Raw genomic sequence first — 10,039 nt, 5'->3', positions numbered from 1 at the left:
TAGTCATGAGACAAGTGAACCGAATGCGCTCTGGGGAGGAGCCCTCCCGCGGATTACCTTTAGTCGGGAGTCTTTGCTTCAGCTCCGGTTCCCCACGAGGGTCGTTCCACCTCCAGACATTCCGCCGGAGCTTCGCGACTGCCAAACCAAGGCGCCGTAGACGGGGAAAACGAGGTGGAATACACCGGAGACTCAAACGCCTGAGTCTACAGGACCGTCGCAGGTTACCTGCTCTTCCCTCCATCCTGCTGGGGAACGCACAGTCAATCCGAAACAAGCTCGATGAGCTGGAAGCTTGGGCCACGGTCAGGCAGGAGATCAAGAATGCCTGCTTACTTGTTTTCACGGAAACCTGGCTCAACGAATCGGATCGAGATGAGGATCTGTCGCTGAGCGGCTTTGGGACTCCGCTCAGACTGGATCGCAACAAGGAAATAACCAACAAGACTCGTGGTGGTGGAGTATGTTGCTACATAAATAAAAGGTACTGTAAAACTGTTGTTGTGCGGGAGAAGATCTGTACTCCTGACATTGAACTTTTGGCTATCTCTCTTCGGCCTTTCTACTTGCCTCGGGAGTTCCAGCAGCTATTTTTTACTATTGTTTACGTGCATCCCCGGGCTGACGCTGCAGCCGCCGCACAGCTGATTGGTGACGTCACGCACCGGCTTGACACGATCTGTCCCGACGCCCCTAAATTTGTTTTAGGGGACTTCAATCACTGTCGTCTTGGCGAGACTTTCAAGACATATGAACAGTACGTTACTTGTACCACAACTCAGAGGAATACAACCCTAGACCTGTGTTACGGTACAGTGAGTGGGGCGTACAAGTCTCTGCCGCTTCCTCCTCTGGGATCCTCCTACCACAACTGCGTGTATCTCATGCCGCGGTATATTCCTGTGTTTAGACGCCTGCCGCGGGAGGAAAAAATTGTGAAGTGTTGGTCAGAGGACAGTATTTCCACACTTCAAGCCTCACTGGAATGTACTGATTGGGACTGCTTCTTTGAGGCATGTGATGACATTAATGACTTATGTGAAGTCATCTCTTCATATATCACTTTTTGTGTTGACTCCATTGTTCCATCCAAAAAGGTTGTTATCTATCCAAATAACAACCATGGATAACAAAAGATCTTAAATTAACTATAAATAAGAAGAAAGTGATCTATTGCTCTGGGGACCAATTGGAGAAAAAGGCCATTTCTAGGGAAGTGAAAGCAGAGCTCAGAAAGGCCAGATTAAAATACAAGGATAATGTTGAAGCCCAGTATAGCAGTGGAGACCTTAGAGCAGCTTGGCGAGGTATTAAAAACATGGCCTCCAGTAGCCACCAAAAAGAGGACAGGAAACCTTTAACTGTAAAGGGTGTGTCTGATGGTGAGTTGCCAGGTGTTTTTAATACTTTTTTCTCTCGTTTTGAAAGAGATGACGTTGTGGAAAAGGTGTGTGACTGCAGAAACTCTCTGAAACCTTTGCAGGAAATTGTGATTGCACAGAATCAGGTCATTGCTTTATTTAAGAAAGTTAAGACAGGGAAGGCCAGGGGTCCTGATGCCATCTGTGGGCGCACGTTGCACTACTGTGCCACCCAGCTCAGTGCTGTTTTTACTAGACTGTTTCAAATGTGTGCTGATCTTGGTCAAATTCCTACTCTGTGGAAGACATCAACAGTAATACCTCTCCCCAAATCAAACAAATCAAAGGAGTTGAGTGAGTTCAGGCCGGTGGCGCTCACATCACTAGTTATGAAAACTTTTGAACAGATTTTAAAGACTCACATTTTGTTTTTAACTGAAGGACAACTGGATCCAATGCAATTTGCATACCAGTCTAAGAGAGGAGTGGAGGATGCAAAACTGTTTTTACTGAACATTGTTTATAAGCATCTTGAAAACTCAGGGGCCCATGTGAGACTTTTATTTGCAGACTTTTCCTCTGCTTTTAACAAAATGCAGCCCCACATTCTGATTCAGAGACTGGCTTCAGATTTTAATCTCCCAGATCAGCTTCTTTTATTGATTTAAAATTTTCTTACCAACAGAGTCCAGCGTGTTTTTGTTAATGGGCAATGGTCTCCTCCCTCCATCTCCAACACTGGATCTCCTCAGGGTTGTGTACTGTCACCTCTCCTTTTTATTCTGTACACGGACAGCTGCAGATCCTCAGAGGAAAATCGACGCCTAATCAAATACTCAGATGACACGGTCCTGGTGTCGCTGCTTTCAGAATCTGAGAGAAATCATGGTCCTGCACTGGAGCAGTTTGTCCAATGGTTTGAGGAAAACTACCTGGATTTGAACGTTGCCAAAACTAAGGACATGCTGATTGATTTTAGACGTGCACCTTCACACAGTGTTAGTGTCATCCACGGTGATGATGTGGAAATAGTTGACAGCTATAAATATCTGGGCACCGTGATGGACAATAAACTGAAATTTGACACTGAAAACGTCGTCAAACGAGGGCAGCAAAGAATATATTTGTTGAGGAAACTGAACTCTTTTAACGTGAACAAAATTATTCTTAACAATTTTTATTGCTCTTATTGAAAGTCTTCTTATTTTTTCTTTTATTTGCTGGTTTGAATCCTTGACTGCAAAGGATAGAAACAAACTTCACAATATTGTTAAAACCTGTTCAAAAATCACAGGGATCAAACTGAGGGATCTGCACTCTTTGTGGGAGGAGCAAGTGCTGAGCAAAGCCAAGTGTCTCCTGGCTCAGCCGCTCCATCCTCTGGCTCCTGATTTTATCCTGATGCCTTCAGGGCGTCGGTTTTATGCTCCAGTACAGAAAACCAAAAGGTTTTCTAATTCTTTTGTGCCCAGTGCTATTAAATTATTAAATTCTAAGGGTACAGTTTTATGATAGTTTTATGAAGTTTTACTCTGCAATGTGTTATTTATTTTGAGTTCCACTGGTGGACGACAATTGGACTGACACACTGTGTGTTTGTTTGTGTTTGCTCGGAGATGCTGCAAATGAATTGCCTTATGGGATCAATAAAGTTTTCTGAATCTGAAGTAAAAGACTTCTGTAGTGAAAACCTGTGTGCACCAGGTTTTCTTGCAGAGATTTTGAGATCCAAGTCTGACACTGTTCACCTATCAGTTGTTAAGAAGGACAGATTTTAAAATACTGCTTTTTCTAAATATATATTTTTCTTTTAATATTATACACATATTTCTTTGACTTCCTCACACACGTCTAAAAGTGCGGAGCGTTCTCTGGCCAGTGTCTCCATGATACTTAGATGAGTTTATAAATGTGATGACTGTATTTGTAATTCCACAAAGTGTCCTTTTAAAGTTCTGTTCTCAAAGTTTACTTTTTCAAATGTTCTGAATTGTTATGTGTGAAGTATTTTGCAAACTGCACCAAAGATTTGCCAGATTTATGAAAAGTTTCAGAAAATGTGCCAAAGGAATGGAAAGAAAAAAACAAAACAAAACAGCAACTTTTCTAAACAGACAGATCACTTTGTTTTTTATTCTCTGATTTTCTGCGCATTTTGGAGATTTTACCCTACAGACAAATACTTATTTTTTTTCCCATGTTGAAAATAGCTCCATCTACAAAGATAGATTGCTGTATTGTTGTATTTTTCTGTATACAACATTTGAAAAGACTGTAAAATGGGCCGTTCTAAATTTGTTAAAAGAAAAATAAATTGAAATACCTTTATGTATTTATTTATTTATTTATTTGATAGGGACAGTGCACATTAATGAACTTCTGTAATTGCAGTGTAAATATGACAGATTATGGCAAAAAACGCTCATTTCCAATTGTCGACCCTTAGTCAGATGATACAATTACAAATTACAAAGCAGTTACAAAGAGACAAAAACAGAGATTACACAAAGTGTTCCCTCTTGCACTCCAGTTTTCAGCGTTTTTGCCAAAATACAGTGTCGTTTTCATTTTATTCTTCATTCTATTGAGCTACACTCGGTCCACTTCAGGGGTGATTTGCTCAAAGTCGGGGTCATATCTCTCATGTTGTGGCCTGGGGCTGGATGTAAAGATGGAGTACAGAGAAGTGGAGCTCTCTGGCTCTGCTCTCCCCTCCACAGACCAGCCAACCACGGACTAAGACGATCCAAGGCAGTCCATCCATCTTCATCGCGAGGTGTCCGTCAGACCCTACATCTCTCTTCATGTGTCACTGGTCATACACGCTGTCATTCGTAAGAGCTGCCTCACTGCTCCTTTGTATCACTGTCTCTGCGAGTGCTAAGACGTGGAGTTACAGCTTATGTGGCTTATGTGAAAGGTGAGTGTAATGAACAGCACGGGCCACAAGGTACTCATCTGATTAAAGGGCCTATATTACGCTATTTCTGAAGTTATAATGTCGTTTCCTCATCACAAACATAGCTGGAGTGTTTTGTTTCATTTAGACATCCAATCTCTCCTGAACTAAAGGTAAAAGGTCGCTGTTAACTTGAAAACTATTGCCTCATGACATCACAAAGTCGAACATAACATTTTGAGTTTTGGAGATGTTAATAGACTAATACTGCAGGACTACCGTATTTTACGGGCCATTACTGTCATAGAATGGTCTATTTTCAAACTTTTTCACAAATAAACTGCACCGGACTTTAAACGAAACACAGCAGTTAGATGGGTCAGTGGGACTTTGTTTGGTGTGTTCACGGTGACTCTGGGCTTTGTTCAGTTGTGGCGTGTAGGGAGGGTGCTGTCTGGGACCGCTGGATTGTTGGCATGTTCACAGTGACTCAGTTGTTCCGTTGAGGCTAGAAGTGGCACATTGCACTCGCTTTTTCGGTTTGTTCCTTCGTTCAATTCCTCGTCCGTGTGGAGTGATGAGTGTGGCTGTGGGTGTTTTTCACTGTGCAGTCGCTGTCTGCTCCGTGTGTGTTTGCGTGCGCTGCGGGTGGTGGGGCTTTGTAGTTTACTGAAGTTGTGCTGGGACACCTGAGTGGATTCGTGTATGGGGAGCTCTGAATTGCGGGGCACATGGTAATTTTTTGATGCGGTTAGAGGCTTAAGGGCATGTCTAATAACCCGGAAAATACGGTACATGTGTGGATGGAACAAAATACAACTCCAGCTACGTTGTTGATGAGGTAACATTATAATGTGACTAAAAGCTCACAGGAGTTGATTTTTAAAGCCTTTCTGATGTTGTATATAGGAGGTAAATAAATTTATTTTTTTTATTTTATAAGGGAAGCCTCTTGAGATGTAACATCTCATTTGAGAGGGGGTCCTAAATATATTCACAAAAATAGCATTTACAGAAAAGAAAGAAAGGACAAATGAAAACAAAACAAAAGACAAACACCACACAGACAACATTCACACTATACAATAGATGATCCAAAGATATACAAAAATATAATGGAATCTCAACTGTGGGGGGGCTCTATTAAAAACTCAGGCAAGATCGAAATTCCAAGTGCAGGTGGTTTATTATGCCAGTGTCCGAAGTGCAAAAAATCCCCAAAACAGTGCAAAAATATTTACAGTGAGCAAAATTTTTTTACAATATTTACAATAAAGAAACAGTCGCGTTCAACATTAACTGTCCCCTTTAAGATCCTGTGCAGCACACCGACGTTACCTGCTCTGTAACCGGTGGCGGACTGATTGACAGCCAGAAACGGCTCCCCTTTATACCCCCCTGACTCCTCCCACTGAGCAACATATCAAAATCATTACAGAGACAGACAGTTTCACAATAAACCTACCTTGTCTATGCTACATTGAGCACACAGTAAAAATGTACATTAAATGTCAAAAATAATATTTGAATAACGTGAGGAAAATCATATTACATAACGCGCGTCACATGGTAATAGACATGAAAACATGGAAATAGAGACTTGGTTTAGCAGAGGCGCCGCGCCGGAGGAGAGAGAGACAGCGTCATCGGACAGGTAAGAGCTGGAGTGTATGAAACAAAGTATTCTAACGCGCTCAAGTGTGCACCCTTGACAAATTAGTAACGGAGGAAAGAGGGGAAAAGGCGTTAATAGAGAATACGGCGCGGATGAATGAAACAGGGATGAATCAGCGTGTGTGTGCGCGGGCACGTTGGTGCAGGCCGTGGTTATGTGTAGGGTGGGGAACCCCACCAAAGTCATAGACGGACTGGCTTCGTCACATCAACTAATACAGCTGCACTTATTTAATTGTGAATAAAAACAAACAAACAAACAAAAACTGATACCTGTGTTTTTGGGACCTGCCCCTTATTCACACGCTGTTTTTTTTCCCTCATCCTCATTCACTTCAACACACTGAAGGCTTTTTCAGACAGTGGATGGATGGAGGAAGCAGATCATTTTGTATTGAATCAGAATAGGACTCACTCACCTGAACAGGTCTCTGCATAAAACGAGCAAACATGAAACATGACTGTGAAATCTACTTAAATGAGAAAAAAGGCGATTTCATCATATTGATCAACAAAACAGGAACTGAGTGACGTTACAACTGTTTTGTAGTGGAGCTGCAGCACATCTGGAAAGTGGGCTGCAAAAGTTTTTTTAGTGACACTTCCATCCTTCCTTCCATCCATCTATCATCTATCCTTCCTTCATTCCTTCCCTCTTTCCTTCCTTCCTTCCTTCCTTCCTTCCCTCTTTCCTTTCTTCCAACCTTCCTTCCATCCTCCCTCCCTTCCTTCTTTCCTTCGTTCCATCCTTCTGTTCTATCATCCTTCCATCCATCTTTCCTTTCTTCTGTCCTTCCTTTCTTCATTCCTTCCATCTTTCCTTTCTTCCAACCTTCCTTCTTTCCTTTCTTCCATCCTTCCTTCCTTCCGTTCTTTGTTCACTCATTCATTCCCTCTTTCCTTCCTTCCTTCCTTCCTTCCTTCTTGTTTAATATTGTTCATAAAAATGTTCTGCTTGTTTAGATTCTGCATGAGAGACAGGACAGCTCTGAAGTGCCCTCTCTCCAAAAGGTAGGCCGCTGTTCTACTTTTCTGTGCTTTGCTGGTGTTTGATACTAAAGCTGTGGATGTATTTGGTGCTTTGAGTGACAGCTTTATTTCTGAAGTGATTTTAGGCCTTATTGTACGTGGGAGCGTGCCAAGTGGTCCTCAGTGTGATTGGACGGTTATTCTCTTGTAATTTATTGCTGTGCTGTGTCCAAAATGGTCCTTACTCATTGGTGGTTGTGTGTTTTTATAGGTTTTGTTGTCCTATTCAGACTTGGTTTTAGCTGCTCTGCTTTGTTTTTTGTGTAAAGAGGAGTCTGCACATTTTGTTGTATGTTTTATTTAAAGTGTGCGTGCTTTGCTGGTGTTTGTTATTAAACTTGTAAACATGTAATTGGACAGTTATTCTCTTGTATTTTATTGCTTTGCTTTTCTGAAATGGTCCTTAGTCATTCATGGTCTTATGTTTTTATTGTTTTTGTTGTCCTATTCATTCTTAACTACTAGACCTTGCTTTTTTAGGATAAGGAGAATTTTAAACATTTTATTGTGTATTTTATTTAAAGATGCATTGTGTAACTTTTCTGGTAGAGTGTCCACCAAATGCTTTTCTCTATGGAGACATTATTGCTTTGTCTAGAATGTTTCACAGTATACTGTTAAACCTTTCTATCTTCACGGAGACCAAATCAGACCAAGTTACAGGTCAGATCTGTGGAGAGGCGACCCCACTCACAATCAGAATGCCTGTTTTCAGATGTATGCTATTAGTTATAGTAAAGTTTGTTAGGAACACTTTTCAAACACTTTTACAACAAATAGGAAAACTGGCAAAGGAGTAATAAAATTTGTCAAATGGACTTAAGCTTTTTTGAGCAAAAACATTTCACAGCCCATCCAAGCTGCTTCTTCAGTTCTGGGCAGATGCTGATGGACACTGCCTTAAATTTGTGTGGAGGGAGGAGCTAACTACACTGAAACTACTCTGAAACTAACACACCTACTTGTTTACAGTTTCTGTTACTTAGTATATATTGAAATATCAATATCATATCATTTAATGTGATGATACAGTATCGATATCGTGGGCTGCTGTATTGACATATCACCAAGAGTATTTTTTGGTGTATTTTACCAAATTATTTTGTTACAGCGCTACAGTTTTGTTGCTTGTTCAGTGGAAGGAAACTCGTTTATGCAACACATTTGACATTTTCACTGTTTTGATGAGTAAACAGTTTGTGTTTCATATGAACTTTGCATAAGAAGTGGTTTAACAAAGACTTTTAGTACCACAAGCATGATTTTTTTTTATTGAACTGTATCGAATTGATTTGAATTGATTTGATCAGCAACTTCTGAATGATACCCAGCCCTGTTCGTTAGTGCAGTACAATAGATCTAGCTAACTAACAGAAACTCTAAACAAGCAGGTGTGTGCGTTTCAGAGTAGTTTCAGTTTTTGAAAGTTTTTGATCAAAAAAACTTGCATTGATTATACCTGGATGACAGAGGGATTTTACAAACACATTAAATAAGGTCTTTATGAGATATAAATCCACCTGCAATTGAATAAACGTGAAGTAGAGCTGCTTAAAGTCATACTGTGGAACATTCCAGGCAGAACAATGACATCTCCATAGAAACAAGCAGGTGATGGACTCCCAACCAAAAAGTCGCATAGAGCATCTTTATTGATCAGGCGCTTGAAGTTTGTGGTAGGAAAGTTAGTGCTTATTAAAGTAAATTAAATCAAGTACCTTATAAAACTGGTAAAAGAAAATCCTGAATACATCTACATTTATGAAGCGAATACTAAATATTTTAAGTAATTCTCGCTGATGACATCCATAATAACCCAAAAACATGTCAGCCAAACGTTACTGTCCCACTCACAAAGGCTTTTTAAAGTCAACTACTGGAAGTGTTGGCCAATTATGATCCTGCTAATTACCACCTCAGATATTTAATTACCTTTTAAATGACATAGGATCACAGCTGGAAACGTGCCATTGCCTTATTTAAACGTGCGAACAAAGACGTTTAAAATATTTAGGAGGCTGTGTTTACCTCAATTTGGATTTTAGCTGCAGCCCACATCAGTTTGAGTGAAGCTAAAAGCGTCGCGCAATATCGAGTCAATAACTGTCATGCTAAATAACATAGCATGAGTCTGTAGCACTTTCCTGTCTACCGTAATGATCAATACGACGTCAAGACTTTAAAGAGTTTTTTATATTGTGTTTTGAACTTGCTAATCTGGCCTTCTATTACTGAGTGCTAATGGAAGTGTTGTCACCGTTCAGATCCAAGTGAAAGTTGAAAGTTTACATGAAGGATTGATACTTTGCAGCTGATGTCGTCAACTTTTCATGGGGGTGTGATGCTAACTGTAGACTTGGCTCTGTCTGAGGCCCTGTTAGACTTTAAAGATGCATTGTGTAACTTTTCTGATGGTCTGTAAAATGCTGGAGATGTTATTGCTTTGTCTGAAATGTTTCACAGTATGGTGTTAAACCTTTCTATCATCACGGAGACCACACCAGACCAAGTTACAGGTCAGATCTGTGGAGAGGCAAACCCACTTATATTCAGATTTGTTTAGCATTTGTTTTTTTTGTTTTTTGTTTTTGAGCAACTGTAATTCAATAAATATAAGGTAGAGCTGTTTAATGTCAACATTCCAAGCAGTGACATATCCACTGAAAAAAGCAGGTGAAGGACCCAACCAAAAAATGACATAGGGCACCTTTAGTCTAAGTTTTTTATGGTCAGATTGTGTTAAAATAAAGCTGATTTAGCTGGGGCTACAACATATGAGCTGATTTGTACTCTTTAAAAGTCTCCGACACCAGAGTTGGGGACTTGCAAGTTGTGACTTGGACTCGAGTTAGCCTTGAGTCACTATTTTTAGGACTTGAGACTTGACTTGATAAAATAGACTAAGACTTGGGACTCGCCGTGGACTTGAAACTCAAAGACTTGGGTGTTGACTTGGACTTGAGCACTGTGACTTGAGAAGACTTTCTAGTCTGACCATCATCATTCACACTGAGATCTTGACAAGACATTTTTTAAAAAGGAAAAATTTAATTTCTCTTTTATAAACACTCGTATA

The sequence above is a fragment of the Boleophthalmus pectinirostris genome, unplaced genomic scaffold (assembly GCF_026225935.1).
Source record: "Boleophthalmus pectinirostris isolate CB_2022bp ecotype Guang Dong unplaced genomic scaffold, ASM2622593v1 HiC_scaffold_20, whole genome shotgun sequence".
In the NCBI taxonomy this organism is placed as follows: domain Eukaryota; kingdom Metazoa; phylum Chordata; class Actinopteri; order Gobiiformes; family Gobiidae; genus Boleophthalmus; species Boleophthalmus pectinirostris.
Note: the sequence above shows the minus strand (reverse complement) of the source record.